The following is a 13,210-nucleotide window of genomic DNA, read 5'->3' as shown; positions in this document are numbered from 1 at the left end:
ATACTGGAAAATTCACCAAATAAAGTTTCAAAAATCATAATTTTTCTGGAGTGGATCATAACCCTAGGTCCCTCCAGAATTAATGTTGTGCCTTTAACATTTGTATGCTCATTTATTTTAGTAGTCAGATTATCATGGAATGTGTGCAGTGAGGGCTCATCAAATTATCCCCTTGGTGTTCTACCTTTAAGTGAAGGAATGTTAAATATACCTACAGCCTGTTTCCTGCTGCACTTTCAGTGTAATTACTTGTTTTCACACATCATAGGCTTTTATTCATGGCTGTTTGAGTGAGCCTTTTTGGGAGCTGTGTCAGCACTTTTGAAACTGTTGGTCCCTTTTGTTAGTTGGCATAGAATCATAGAATCATGGAAAATTTACGGCGTAGAAGGTGGCCATTCGGCCCATCGTGTCCACGCCAGCTGAAAGTGAGCCACCAAGCCTAATCCCACTTTCCAACACTTGGTCCGTAGCCCTGTAGGTTACGGCTCTTCAGGTGCACATCCAGGTACCTTTTAAATGAGTTGAGGGTTTCTGCCTCTACCACCCTTTCAGGCAGTGAGTTCCAGACCCCCACCACCCTCTGGGTGAAAAAACTTTTCCTCAGCTCCCCTTTAATCCTTCTACCAATTACTTTAAATCTATGCCCCCTGGCTATTGACCTCTCTGCTAAGGGAGGTCCTTCCTAGCCACTCTATCTAGGCCCCTCATATTTTGTACACCTCAATTAAATCACCCCTCAGCCTTCTCTGTTCCAAAGAAAACAACCCCAGCCTATCCAATCTTTCCTCATAGCTAAAATTCTCCAGACCTGGCAACATCCTCATAAATCTCCTCTGTACCGTCTCTGGTGCAATCACATCCTTCCTGTAATGTGGTAACCAGAACTGTACACAGTACTCAAGCTGTGGCCTAACCAGTGTTTTATACAGTTCCAGCATAACCTCCCTGCTCTTATATTCTATGCCTCAGCTAATAAAGGAAAGTATTCCATATGCCTTCTTAACCACCTTATCTACCTGTCCTGCTACCTTCAGGGATCTGTGGACATGCACTCCAAGGTCCCTCACTCCCTCTATACCTCTCAGTATCCTCCCATTTATTGTGTATTCCCTTGTTGTGTTTGCCCTCCTCAAGTGCATTACCTCACACTTCTCTGGATTGAATTCCATTTGCCACTTTTCTGCCCACCTGACCAGTCCATTGATATATTCCTGTAGTCTACAGCTTTCCTCCTCTCTATCAACCACAGGGCCAATTTTTGTATCATCTGAAAACTTCTTAATCATGCCCCCTACATTTAAATCCGTATCATTAATAAAAATCACAAAAAGTAAGGGACCTAGTACTGAGCCTGGGAACCCCACTGGAAACAGCCTTCCAGTCATAAAAACACCCGTCGACCATTACCCTTTGCTTCCTGCCACTGAGCCAATTTTGGATCCAATTTGCCACTCTCCTCCCTTGGATCCCATGGGCTTGTACTTTTTTGACCAGTTTGCCATGTGGGATCTTGTCAAAAGCCTTGCTAATATCCATGTAGGCTACATCAAATGCACTACCCTCATCGATGGGGCCTTGGTTGAACATCTCACCTGAAAGATGGAATCTCTAACAGTGCAGCACTTCCTCAGCACAGCACTGGGGTATTAGCCTAGATTTTGTGCTCAAGTCCCTGGAGATACTTGAACCAATTAGATGCAAATGTGACTTACAATTTGCATGTGTAAATTATTCTTTCAAGTGTATTTTGAGGTGCGACACATGACCTCCAATGATGGAGTGAAGGAACACAGACATCTCAGAGGGCCAGAAGAGGTTACAGAGATAGGGAGAGGTGAGGCCATGGAGAAATTTGAACATGTGGATGAAAATTTTAAAATCAAGGCTTTGGTGGACCAATGTAGCCAATGTAGGTCAGCGAGCACAGAAAAAGGATATGCATTCTGGAGGGAGGTGACAATGACAGTGCCAACTCTACCACCCCACAAACAGTTATTTAGTGCAGGAAATGTTTTAGTGACCTCACCAGACTGGCCAAGGTAAGTGAAGGCATGAGTGCCCATGCAAGTGCTGAGAAGAAGCTGGAAGCATGACTCACCTTCATAGCCTCCAGGACCACACAGTGTAAAAGATGAAATGAATGAAAACCTAAGAAGATAAAAAAGACCCCACCATCCCCTTCATGGGTACACCTCCTCTTCTACCATCCCACTGTCCCATATCGTATTTTGTGCAAAGTTTGAATGAGATTTGAAGGAACTGCTGCATTGCCTGCACCATATCAACAAGGCAATGTTTGCTGCAGACATCACAGTGAAAAAACATTCTCCAGTCATTTCCGGAGAGGGCTCTCCCGATCTCCCACTGTAATCTCGGTGGAAACCCTGGAGAAAATGGGGCATTAATGAGATTGGAGAATCCCTATGAAAATCCTACCCCATTGTGAATCACCAAAATACAAAATTGACGGGCAGGAAACGACCAGCTGGATCATCAAGCCTGCCCCACACTCCCACACTCAGGATGGCCGATACTTCCTACTCATGATTAGATACTTCCTACCCCCCCCCCCCCACCCCCCCACCCACCGGCCATGCAATCTCCTGGGAGAGACAAACACCAGAGGAAAACCCAGGGGCAATAAGGGAAAAAATACTCTGGAAATTTCTCTCCGGCACCCTCAGGAGATCACATGGACCTTGTGTTATCTGTGAAGCCTTCTAACTATGTAATTAGTCTGCAGCATGTCTAAACCTTTGTGTTCTGACAAAGGATTTTGCTGGAGTGGAATGGAGTTAATATCAGAAATTTAATGGGCTGTATTTCAAACATAGGATGAAAACAAAACACCTGGGACAAGGGTTTTGAAAGTTTCTTCACAGTGCAGGGAGCATAATGGGGAAACAATGCCAGCAGCTGATAATGTGCATGGGTCTTTGGATCCTTATTTCACTGAAATCTATACCACCACGGCCTGAGGTAATGAATAAACATACGACCATGGTTGGTTACATTATCAACCGACTATGACTAAACCTCCTATTATCAAAGATCCTTTGGTTCCGTCATGTTTTCCCTTTAAATGACCAAAAGGCGGCAGCAAATATTAGCCAGAAATGTTTATGAAAACTAATGTTGTCTTTTGTAGACAGAACGTAAGCTATTCAGTGATTGAATTGAAATTGTAAAGATGAATCACAGAATTAAATTATGTCTATAATTTACCTTAGTGTTCGAAAGCATTTACTAAATCTTGTTACTTGATTGTTTAACAAGTAAATTCTATATTGAAACCTATGGGATTATTCTCCTTAGAGCAGAGAAGGTAATGGGTAGATTTAAGAGAGGTGTTCAAAATTATGAGGGGTTTTGATAGAGTAAATAGGGAAAAACTGTTTCTACTGGCAGAAGGGTCGATAATCAAAGGACACAGATTTGAGATAATTGGCAAAAAAATCCATGGAGGAAATTAGGAGAAATTATTTTATGCAGCGAGTTGCAATGATCTGCAATGCACTGGTGAAAGGGCGGTGGAAGCAGATTCAATAATAACTTTCAAAAGGGAATTGGATAAATACTTGCAAAGGAGAAATTTGCAGGGATATGGGGAAAGAGCAGGAACTAATTGAACAGCTCTTTCAAAGAGCTGGCACAGGCACGATAGGCTGAATGGCCACTTTCAGTGCTGTATGATTCTATATGGATTAGCTGGGACAAGCTGCAGAGAGATAAAAACGATGTATGTTTGGGGTTCCAGGTTCTTAGATGATAGGTTTTCAATTTGTGTTCCCAAGAATCACCAGGGACAAGTGACCTTGTTATAGTTCTTGCCATGCATCTGTGTACAACCCATCAGGAACAGTCAGTATGAGATGTGTCATCTTTAGGAAGTGCCATATCTATGAACCTACGAAAATGACAGGCAGGAAAATTCCAACTGGTCCATCAAGCCTGCCCCAACACTCATGATGGCTGGCACATATTCGATCAATAGGCACACAATCCAGCCCTTTCATTATTTTGAGTTTTCAGTGAGAGGTTTTCAGTTCACCTCTAAGTCTATGCAGCTCTTAAGTAAATAGACCCAGCTCCATAAGCCTATCTAAGGTAAATATGCTCGAAATGCTCCTCAAAGATATCACAGAACTATAGTAAACTAAAGAGGGTTGAAGGCCAGTAATTTCAATATCTCCAAGTCCTAGGAAAGTGAGTAAATCTGTCGTTTCTGAAATGTGGGGACTTGACTGGCGTGTTTAAGCAAAAATTCAGGAAAATCATTTCACGAATATTTGGACCCTATCTTTAGACTGATGTAAATGTATTTTATACAAATGTGTGGCTGTCATCACCTCAGTGAGCCATTTTGACCTATGCAAATGAAGGGAATTAGGCCAGCATCACTGAAAGGCAGATCAATGATGGTCGAGACCATGCAGAGCAGCCATTTTCCTCAGCTGAGAGGAGCTGAGCCGAGCGGAGGGAGCGTCCGATAAAAGGCGGGATTTCAGAGCGCTGAGAGGAGCCGAGCCGAGCGGAGGGAGCGTCCGATAAAAGGCGGGATTTCAGAGCGCTGAGAACAGCTGAGAGGAGCCGAGCCGAGCGGAGGGAGCGTCCGATAAAAGGCGGGATTTCAGAGCGCTGAGAACAGCTGAGAGGAGCCGAGCCGAGCGGAGGGAGCGTCCGATAAAAGGCGGGATTTCAGAGCGCTGAGAACAGCTGAGAGGAGCCGAGCCGAGCGGAGGGAGCGTCCGATAAAAGGCGGGATTTCAGAGCGCTGAGAACAGCTGAGAGGAGCCGAGCCGAGCGGAGGGAGCGTCCGATAAAAGGCGGGATTTCAGAGCGCTGAGAACAGCTGAGAGGAGCCGAGCGGAGCCGAGCGGAGCTGCGACCGAGTTCGAAGTGACGTCAGGAATCAGATCGGGACGCGACACAGGGGAGGCACCTGATTGGTGAGTAGGTTCAGGTGAGTATTTCTCCTTATCTACAGTAACTAAAGTAAAAGGAAAGGGAAGGTCTGCAGGTCTTATAGGAAGTAGCGTTTATTTTTTAGTGAATCAAGGTCCCTAGTGTAGTTAACATTCTCTAAATTGAGAACAATTTAAAGGAGTAAACTCCTTAAAGGGAGTGGTAAGTAGTTTTTCTTTCCTTTTTTTTTCTCTTGACATTGTAGTTGTTCTTAAGCCAATTTAAGGGTTAAGTCATGGCAGGAGATCCCAGGGCCGTGTCATGTTCCTCTTGTGGGATGTGGGAATTCAGGGCTCCTTCCTGTATCCCTGATTCCTTCACCTGCGGGAAGTGTGTCCAGCTGCAGCTATTGTTTGACCGCTTGATGGCTCTGGAGCTGCGGATGGACTCACTTTGGAGCATCCGCGATGCTGAGAAAGTCGTGGATAGCACGTTCAGTGAGTTGGTCACACCGCAGATAAAAATTACTGAGGGAGATAGTGAATGGGTGACCAACAGACAGAGGAAGAGTAGGAAGGCAGTGCAGGGCTCCCCTGCGGTCATCTCCCTCCAAAACAGGTATACCGTTTTGGATACTGTTGGGGGAGATGGCTCACCAGGGGAAGGTGGCAGTGGCCAGGTTCATGGCACCGTGGCTGGCTCTGCTGCACAGGAGGGCAGGAAAAAGAGTGGCAGAGCTATAGTGATAGGGGACTCGATTGTAAGGGGAATAGACAGGCGTTTCTGCGGACGCAACCGAGACTCCAGGATGGTATGTTGCCTCCCTGGTGCAAGGGTCAAGGATGTCTCGGAGCGGCTGCAGGACATTCTGGAGGGGGAGGGTGAACAGCCAGTTGTCGTGGTGCATATAGGCACCAACGATATAGGTAAAAAACAGGATGAGGTCCTACAAGCTGAATTTAGGGAGTTAGGAGTTAAACTAAAGAGTAGGACCTCAAAGGTAGTAATCTCAGGATTGCTACCAGTGTCACGGGTTAGTCAGAGTAGGAATGACAGGATAGCTAAGATGAATACGTGGCTTGAGAGATGGTGCAAGAGGGAGGGATTCAAATTCCTGGGCCATTGGAACCGGTTCTGGGGGAGGTGGGACCAGTACAAATTGGACGGTCTGCATCTGGGCAGGACTGGAACCAATGTCCTAGGGGGAGTGTTTGCCAGTGCTGTTGGGGAGGGTTTAAACTAATGTGGCAGGGGGATGGGAACCGATGCAGGAAGTCAGTGGGAAATAAAGTGGTGACAGAAACAAAAGGCAGTAAGGGAGAGTGTACAGAACATGACCGGACAGATGGTCTGAGAAAGCAGGGCAAAGACGAAGGGAAGTCTAGATTAAACTGCATTTATTTCAATGCAAGAAGTCTGATGGGCAAGGCAGATGAACTCAGGGCATGGATGGGTACATGGGACTGGGATGTTATAGCCATTACTGAAACATGGCTAAGGGAGGGGCAGGACTGGCAGCTCAATGTTCCAGGGTACAGATGCTATAGGAAAGATAGAGCAGGAGGTAAGAGAGGAGGGGGAGTTGCGTTCTTGATTAGGGAGAACATCACGGCAGTAGTGAGAGGGGATATATCCGAGGGTTCGCCCACTGAGTCCATATGGGTAGAACTGAAAAATAAGAAGGGAGAGATCACTTTGATAGGATTGTACTACAGACCCCCAAATAGTCAACGGAAAATTGAGGAGCAAATATGTAAGGAGATTACAGACAGCTGCAAGAAAAATAGGGTGGTAATAGTAGGGGACTTTAACTTTCCCAACATTGACTGGGACAGCCATAGCATTAGGGGCTTGGATGGAGAGAAATTTGTTGAGTGTATTCAGGAGGAATTTCTCATTCAGTATGTGGATGGCCCGACTAGAGAGGGGGCAAAACTTGACCTCCTCTTGGGAAATAAGGAAGGGCAGGTGACAGAAGTGTTAGTGAGGGATCACTTTGGGACCAGTGATCATAATTCCATTAGTTTTAAGATAGCTATGGAGAAGGATAGGTCTGGCCCAAAAGTTAAAATTCTAAATTGGGGAAAGGCCAATTTTGATGGTATTAGACAGGAACTTTCAGAAGTTGATTGGGAGAGTCTGTTGGCAGGCAAAGGGACGTCTGGTAAGTGGGAGGCTTTCAAAAGTGTGTTAACCAGGGTTCAGGGTAAGCACATTCCTTATAAAGTGAAGGGCAAGGCTGGTAGAAGTAGGGAACCTTGGATGACTCGGGAGATTGAGGCCCTAGTCAGAAAGAAGAAGGAGGCATATGACATGCATAGGCAGCTGGGATCAAGTGGATCCCTTGAAGAGTATAGAGATTGCCGGAGTCGAGTTAAGAGAGAAATCAGGAGGGCAAAAAGGGGATATGAGATTGCTTTGGCAGATCAGGCAAAGGTGAATCCAAAGAGCTTCTACAAATACATAAAGGGCAAAAGGGTAACTAGGGAGAGAGTAGGGCCTCTTAAGGATCAACAAGGTCATCTATGTGCGGAACCACAAGAAATGGGTGAGATCCTGAATGAATATTTCACATCGGTATTTACGGTTGAGAAAGGCATGGATGTTAGGGAACTTGGGGAAATAAATAGTGATGTCTTGAGGAGTGTACATATTACAGAGAGGGAGGTGCTGGAAGTCTTAACGCGCATCAAGGTAGATAAATCTCCGGGACCTGATGAAATGTATCCCAGGACGTTATGGGAGGTTAGGGAGGAAATTGCGGGTCCCCTAGCAGAGATATTTGAATCATCCACCGCTACAGGTGAGGTGCCTGAAGATTGGAGGGTAGCAAATGTTGTGCCTTTGTTTAAGAAGGGCGGCAGGGAAAAGCCTGGGAACTACAGACCGGTGAGCCTGACATCTGTAGTGGGTAAGTTGTTAGAGGGTATTCTGAGGGACAGGATCTACAGGCATTTGGAGAGGCAGGGACTAATTAGGAACAGTCAGCATGGTTTTGTGAGAGGAAAATCATGTCTCACGAATTTGATTGAGTTTTTTGAAGGGGTAACCAAGAAGATAGATGAGGGCTGTGCAGTAGACGTGGTCTACATGGACTTCAGCAAAGCATTTGACAAGGTACCGCATGGTAGGTTGTTACATAAGGTTAAATCTCATGGGATCCAAGGTGAGGTAGCCAATTGGATACAAAATTGGCTTGACGACAGAAGACAGAGGGTGGTTGTCGAGGGTTGTTTTTCAAACTGGATGCCTGTGTCCAGCGGTGTGCCTCAGGGATCGGTGCTGGGTCCGCTGTTATTTGTTATTTATATTAATGATTTGGATGAGAATTTAGGAGGCATGGTTAGTAAGTTTGCAGATGACACCAAGATTGGTGGCATTGTGGACAGTGAAGAAGGTTATCTAGGATTGCAACGGGATCTTGATAAATTGGGCCAGTGGGCCGATGAATGGCAGATGGAGTTTAATTTAGATAAATGTGAGGTGATGCATTTTGGTAGATCGAATCGGGCCAGGACCTACTCCGTTAATGGTAGGGCGTTGGGGAGAGTTATAGAACAAAGAGATCTGGGAGTACAGATTCATAGCTCCTTGAAAGTGGAGTCACAGGTGGATAGGGTGGTGAAGAAGGCATTCAGCATGCTTGGTTTCATTGGTCAGAACATTGAATGCAGGAGTTGGGATGTCTTGTTGAAGTTGTACAGGGCATTGGTGAGGCCACACTTGGAGTACTGTGTACAGTTCTGGTCACCCTATTATAGAAAGGATATTATTAAACTAGAAAGAGTGCAGAAAAGATTTACTAGGATGCTACCGGGACTTGATGGTTTGACTTACAGGGAGAGGTTAGACAGACTGGGACTTTTTTCCCTGGAGAGTAGGAGGTTAAGGGGTGATCTTATAGAAGTCTATAAAATAATGAGGGGCATAGATAAGATCGATAGTCAAAATCTTTTCCCAAAGGTAGGGGAGTCTATAACGAGGGGGCATAGATTTAAGGTGAGAGGGGAGAGATACAAAAGGGTCCAGAGGGGCAATTTTTTCACTCAAAGGGTGGTGAGTGTCTGGAACGAGCTGCCAGAGGCAGTAGTAGAGGCGGGTACAATTTTGTCTTTTAAAAAGCATTTGGACAGTTACATGGGTAAGATGGGTATCGAGGGATATGGGCCAAGTGCAGGCAATTGGGACTAGCTTAGTGGTATAAACTGGGCGACATGGACATGTTGGGCCGAAGGGCCTGTTTCCATGTTGTAACTTCTATGATTCTATACGTTACACAGTACAGCAGATAAAAGGAACCATTCTCGACGAAGTAAATCAATTTTACCAGCCACGCAGGGTTATTACTCTTGTTGAAAAAGTGAATAGGTGCTTCAAGTGCGCAAAGCTGCAGAAATCAGATAAACAACCTGAAGAGGGCACCAACACAACAGTGCAAGTACAGTACAGGTAATCAAGCACAGTCTGAGACAGTGACAATCTGAAAACCTGACGAGCAGGCCATCACTAGAATCGACTGCTGAATACAGTAAATATAATGGCCCAGAATTTGCTGTCAAAATAACGGTGAAGCTAATGGCACTCGCTATTATTTATGCGCAAATCGCACAGCAACTTCAGGCGAGGGCAAATGTGCGGTTAAACGTGAAAATCCAAAAGTTGGTGTCCGAGATGCGTTGTTTCACCGTTAGCCTTGCGAAAACGGCATCTCACTGCCTGCCTCACTTTTGAAATGTGTTGAATGGTGTGAAGTTGCTGCATTTATGCAGTAGATATGAATTAAACTCGCCACAGAAAGTCAGGGTTTGTCCATTACCCTTTTAATGACGTGATAAGTGTTAATTACCAGTCAACCTCTCAGGCACTGAAAATTAACTATTACCAGGGTGGAGTCTCATTCCTTCAAGTTTTAATTGTTGTTGGAGATTTTTTTTTAAATTTAAAATTAAAATGTTTTTTTTACTTTTTCTTTCTCTCTCTTAATCCAATCTTTCTTTCCCTCTTTATTTCTGTTTCTGTACCTGATTTGACATTGAATTCATCCACTCTAATTTACACTTTCTTCTCAGTCCTTCACTGTTCATTTCACAATCTTTCAATCTGATGGGTTAAGGAGATACACAGTTGCTTGCCCTGTTCACTCAGGTCCCAGATGCCCTGTAAAGGGTCGCTGTGCTGATTCCACCTCCCATTTCCAGCACCTCGCAGCGCAAAATATCACGGAAATCAAACGGGCAAAGGCAAGTCTAATTACTTTTTTTTTATTCGTTCATGGGATGTGGGCGTCGCTGGTGAGGCGGGCATTTATTGCCCGTCCCTAATTGCCCTTGAGAAGGTGGTGGTGAGCCGTCTTCTTGAAGCGCTGCAGTCCGTGTGGTGAAGGTTCGTTCAGCGGTTACAGCAAATTCTGGGCCAATGTTGTGCAATCATTCATAACTAAAAATCATACTGTTACAAATTCAGGTCTGTCATTGAAACCTTCTCTGGTTCAGTGATATTAGTCACTACCATATGTGGTCTGAGTGTCTTATTTTTACAGGAATTGACTGGCACTGCCTTATATCTACTTGTACGATAATGCAACCCAGGGACACAACAACAGCATCCCCTTATGACCCAGAATGGATATTTGTGCTTTATCCACGTGCATTTTTTCAATGTCTCTGAAGGCAGACTGAGCAACCCTTGGTGAGATGAGACCAGGATAAGAATTGTTAAGCTGCATATTGCACAGGAAGGGGAATATGTAGAACAGCCATGATGCCTGGACTCAATTCAATTTGTATAATTTAGCTATATGTAATAACAAGAAAATAAAGAATATGCCACATTATCTCGCATCAGTGGGCGTCCTACTTGACTTGACCCAGATGGCTTCTAACTATCCTCCTCTAGCATTTCTGACTTTCTGAGCCTGCCTAAAACCTTTGCTGCTTTCTGTTTAAATGCCTGTGTGTCTGTATCCGTGCGTCTTTATTTTTTATCTACTTTCCGCAGACAGACAGGGATTAAAGGACTTTCTAACATGATGGGGTCGATTTTGTCTTTTTGGTGACCGACCGGCGGAGTGCGCCAGCCGATTGCCACACCAGTGGTGAAGAGGGGGCTGTGATTTTGAGGCACAGCCTCATTAACATTGGGCCGGCGAGCTGTGGGGTGCAAAACCGGCTTCCCGATGCAGCTCTGCGAATTGAGACCTCCCAATATAGGGCCACCAGGAAGGTTAGGGCAGGGGGGAGAGGGGGTGTCATGATCATGGAGGTAGGGGTCCCGGATATTTTGTGAGGTTCGGAGGAGCACCTCTGCCAGTTCCAGACTAAAATGGCTATCGGGGTTCCCCGCCCTCGGTTTGCATATTATAAGGGGCCTACCGTTTTAGACAGGCAGGTGCTTTGGGTGACCAATGGTCGGCCCCTTTTTAAATGCTGGTGTTCAGGGGGTGGTGAAGCAACCGACCCTATTTCCAGGCCATAGAAGTGAAAATTGACCCCAAAGCGACCCCAATGGGTGTAAGGTGTTTTTCAATTGCCCAGACAAGGGCCCCGATATTACCAGGGAGGCGGGATGGCAGCTGGGGGGGGGGGCGACTGGGCGCGTGGATAACCCACCCAGTGAAATCGGCCCGTTCCCCACGCGATCGCGGGTAAATTGAAGCCACTTAAGGTGGCTTCCGGGTTTCCCGTTGGAAACCTGCGCAGCGGGCGGACTGCGCACCCGCATCACAGGCTGTCAGCTGGAGGAGCTCTACTTAAAGGGGCAGTCCTCCATTGCTGCTCCTGCAGCAAACAACCAAAATTATAGAATGGAGCAGCCCAGGGGAAAGGCTGCTCCGAGATTTACTGATGCTTCACTCCAGGTCTTACTGAATGGGGTGAGGAGGAGGAGGGATATTTTCTACCTGGCGGACGGGAGGAAGTGGCCTACCTCTGCCACCAAGAAGGCCTGGCTCGAGGTGGCAGAGGAGGTCACCAGCAGCAGCAACATCTCCCGCACCTGGATCCAGTGCAGGAAGCGCTTCAATGACCTAACTAGGTCAGCCAAAGTGAGTACACTTACTCATTCTCCTACACTCCGTCTTCCACATCACTGCCCCCACCCCACAACTCATTCTGTACATGCCAACATTACTCTATCACATCACTCCTCACACCCACTCAAAGCTCATCCTCAACTTACCTGCACTTACTCACCTCCCCAGTACTCATCCCACCACTACCACTCAACCCAATCCTCATACAATATCATAGCTCTGTCTCATACTCACCCTCTGATGCATCTCTTTCACGGTCAGCCTCATTCAAACCAATGCATTCAGCGGTTGGCCAGGTCACCATCCCTCACTCACGCCTCTCTACTTTCTCCCCTCATAGGAGAAAGAGCCCAGAATGCACGGGAGAGGGTGAAGACCGGAGGGGGGGCCACAGCATCTGGTCATCCTCATGGACGCGGAGCAGGAGGCTCTTGAAGTGAGCCGCACCCTCGAGTGCCTGTCCGTCGGGGACGCCGAGACTGCCACCCGACAAACGGCTGGTGACAGAACTTTAACATTCAGCACACACAATAGCAAATGATGTTAACATGCCTTGCCATCTTCAGCACCTCAACATCTGTCAACATGCTTAATATTGCCTTCTGTTCTCTTACAGGGTCTTCAGCGACCGCCGTGACAGCGGGGGCAATTCCTCAGAGGACCTGCTGGCCTCTGAGGGGGCACCATCACATCTGCGGGAGCCATCCACCAGCGCAGATACACACACTTCGGTGGGTCCCCGTCCTCAGTTAGTTGGAGTTGCACATGGTGAGTCACCACACACATGTGAGCACGAGCAGACACCGGTGGCAGGGGCAGCTGTGGAGAGTCCACGTCGGTGGGAGCACTCTTCTCCAGGCTCTGCTCAGCTGTGCACAGATGCTGAACCCTAGGGGCCACCCTTTAAAAGGAGAATGATCGAGGGGCAGCAGCACATTTGCGAGGTGCTGGAACAAGTGCCACGCGCACTCTCCATGATCACGCAGAGGATGGAGGAGTCCAACTCCTGCATGAGTGGAATGGTGGCAGAGGTACAGGAGGGGATCTCTGAGATACTGTCACAGGTATAGGAGGGAATCTCTGAGATACTGTCACAGGGATGTGAGGGCGTCTCTGAGATAGTGTCGCGGGTAAGTGCGGGAATGTCTGCGATGGAGGGAAGGCTAGCCTCCATCGAGCTTCAAGCACGGCTCAACAATGAGTCCATTGAGACCCTGACAACGGCCCTTCGGACTCAGAGTGAGCAACTTTCTGCCGCCTTAAACAGGCAGG

Source organism: Heptranchias perlo, chromosome 7 (assembly GCF_035084215.1).
Source record: "Heptranchias perlo isolate sHepPer1 chromosome 7, sHepPer1.hap1, whole genome shotgun sequence".
In the NCBI taxonomy this organism is placed as follows: Eukaryota; Metazoa; Chordata; class Chondrichthyes; order Hexanchiformes; family Hexanchidae; genus Heptranchias; species Heptranchias perlo.
Note: the sequence above shows the minus strand (reverse complement) of the source record.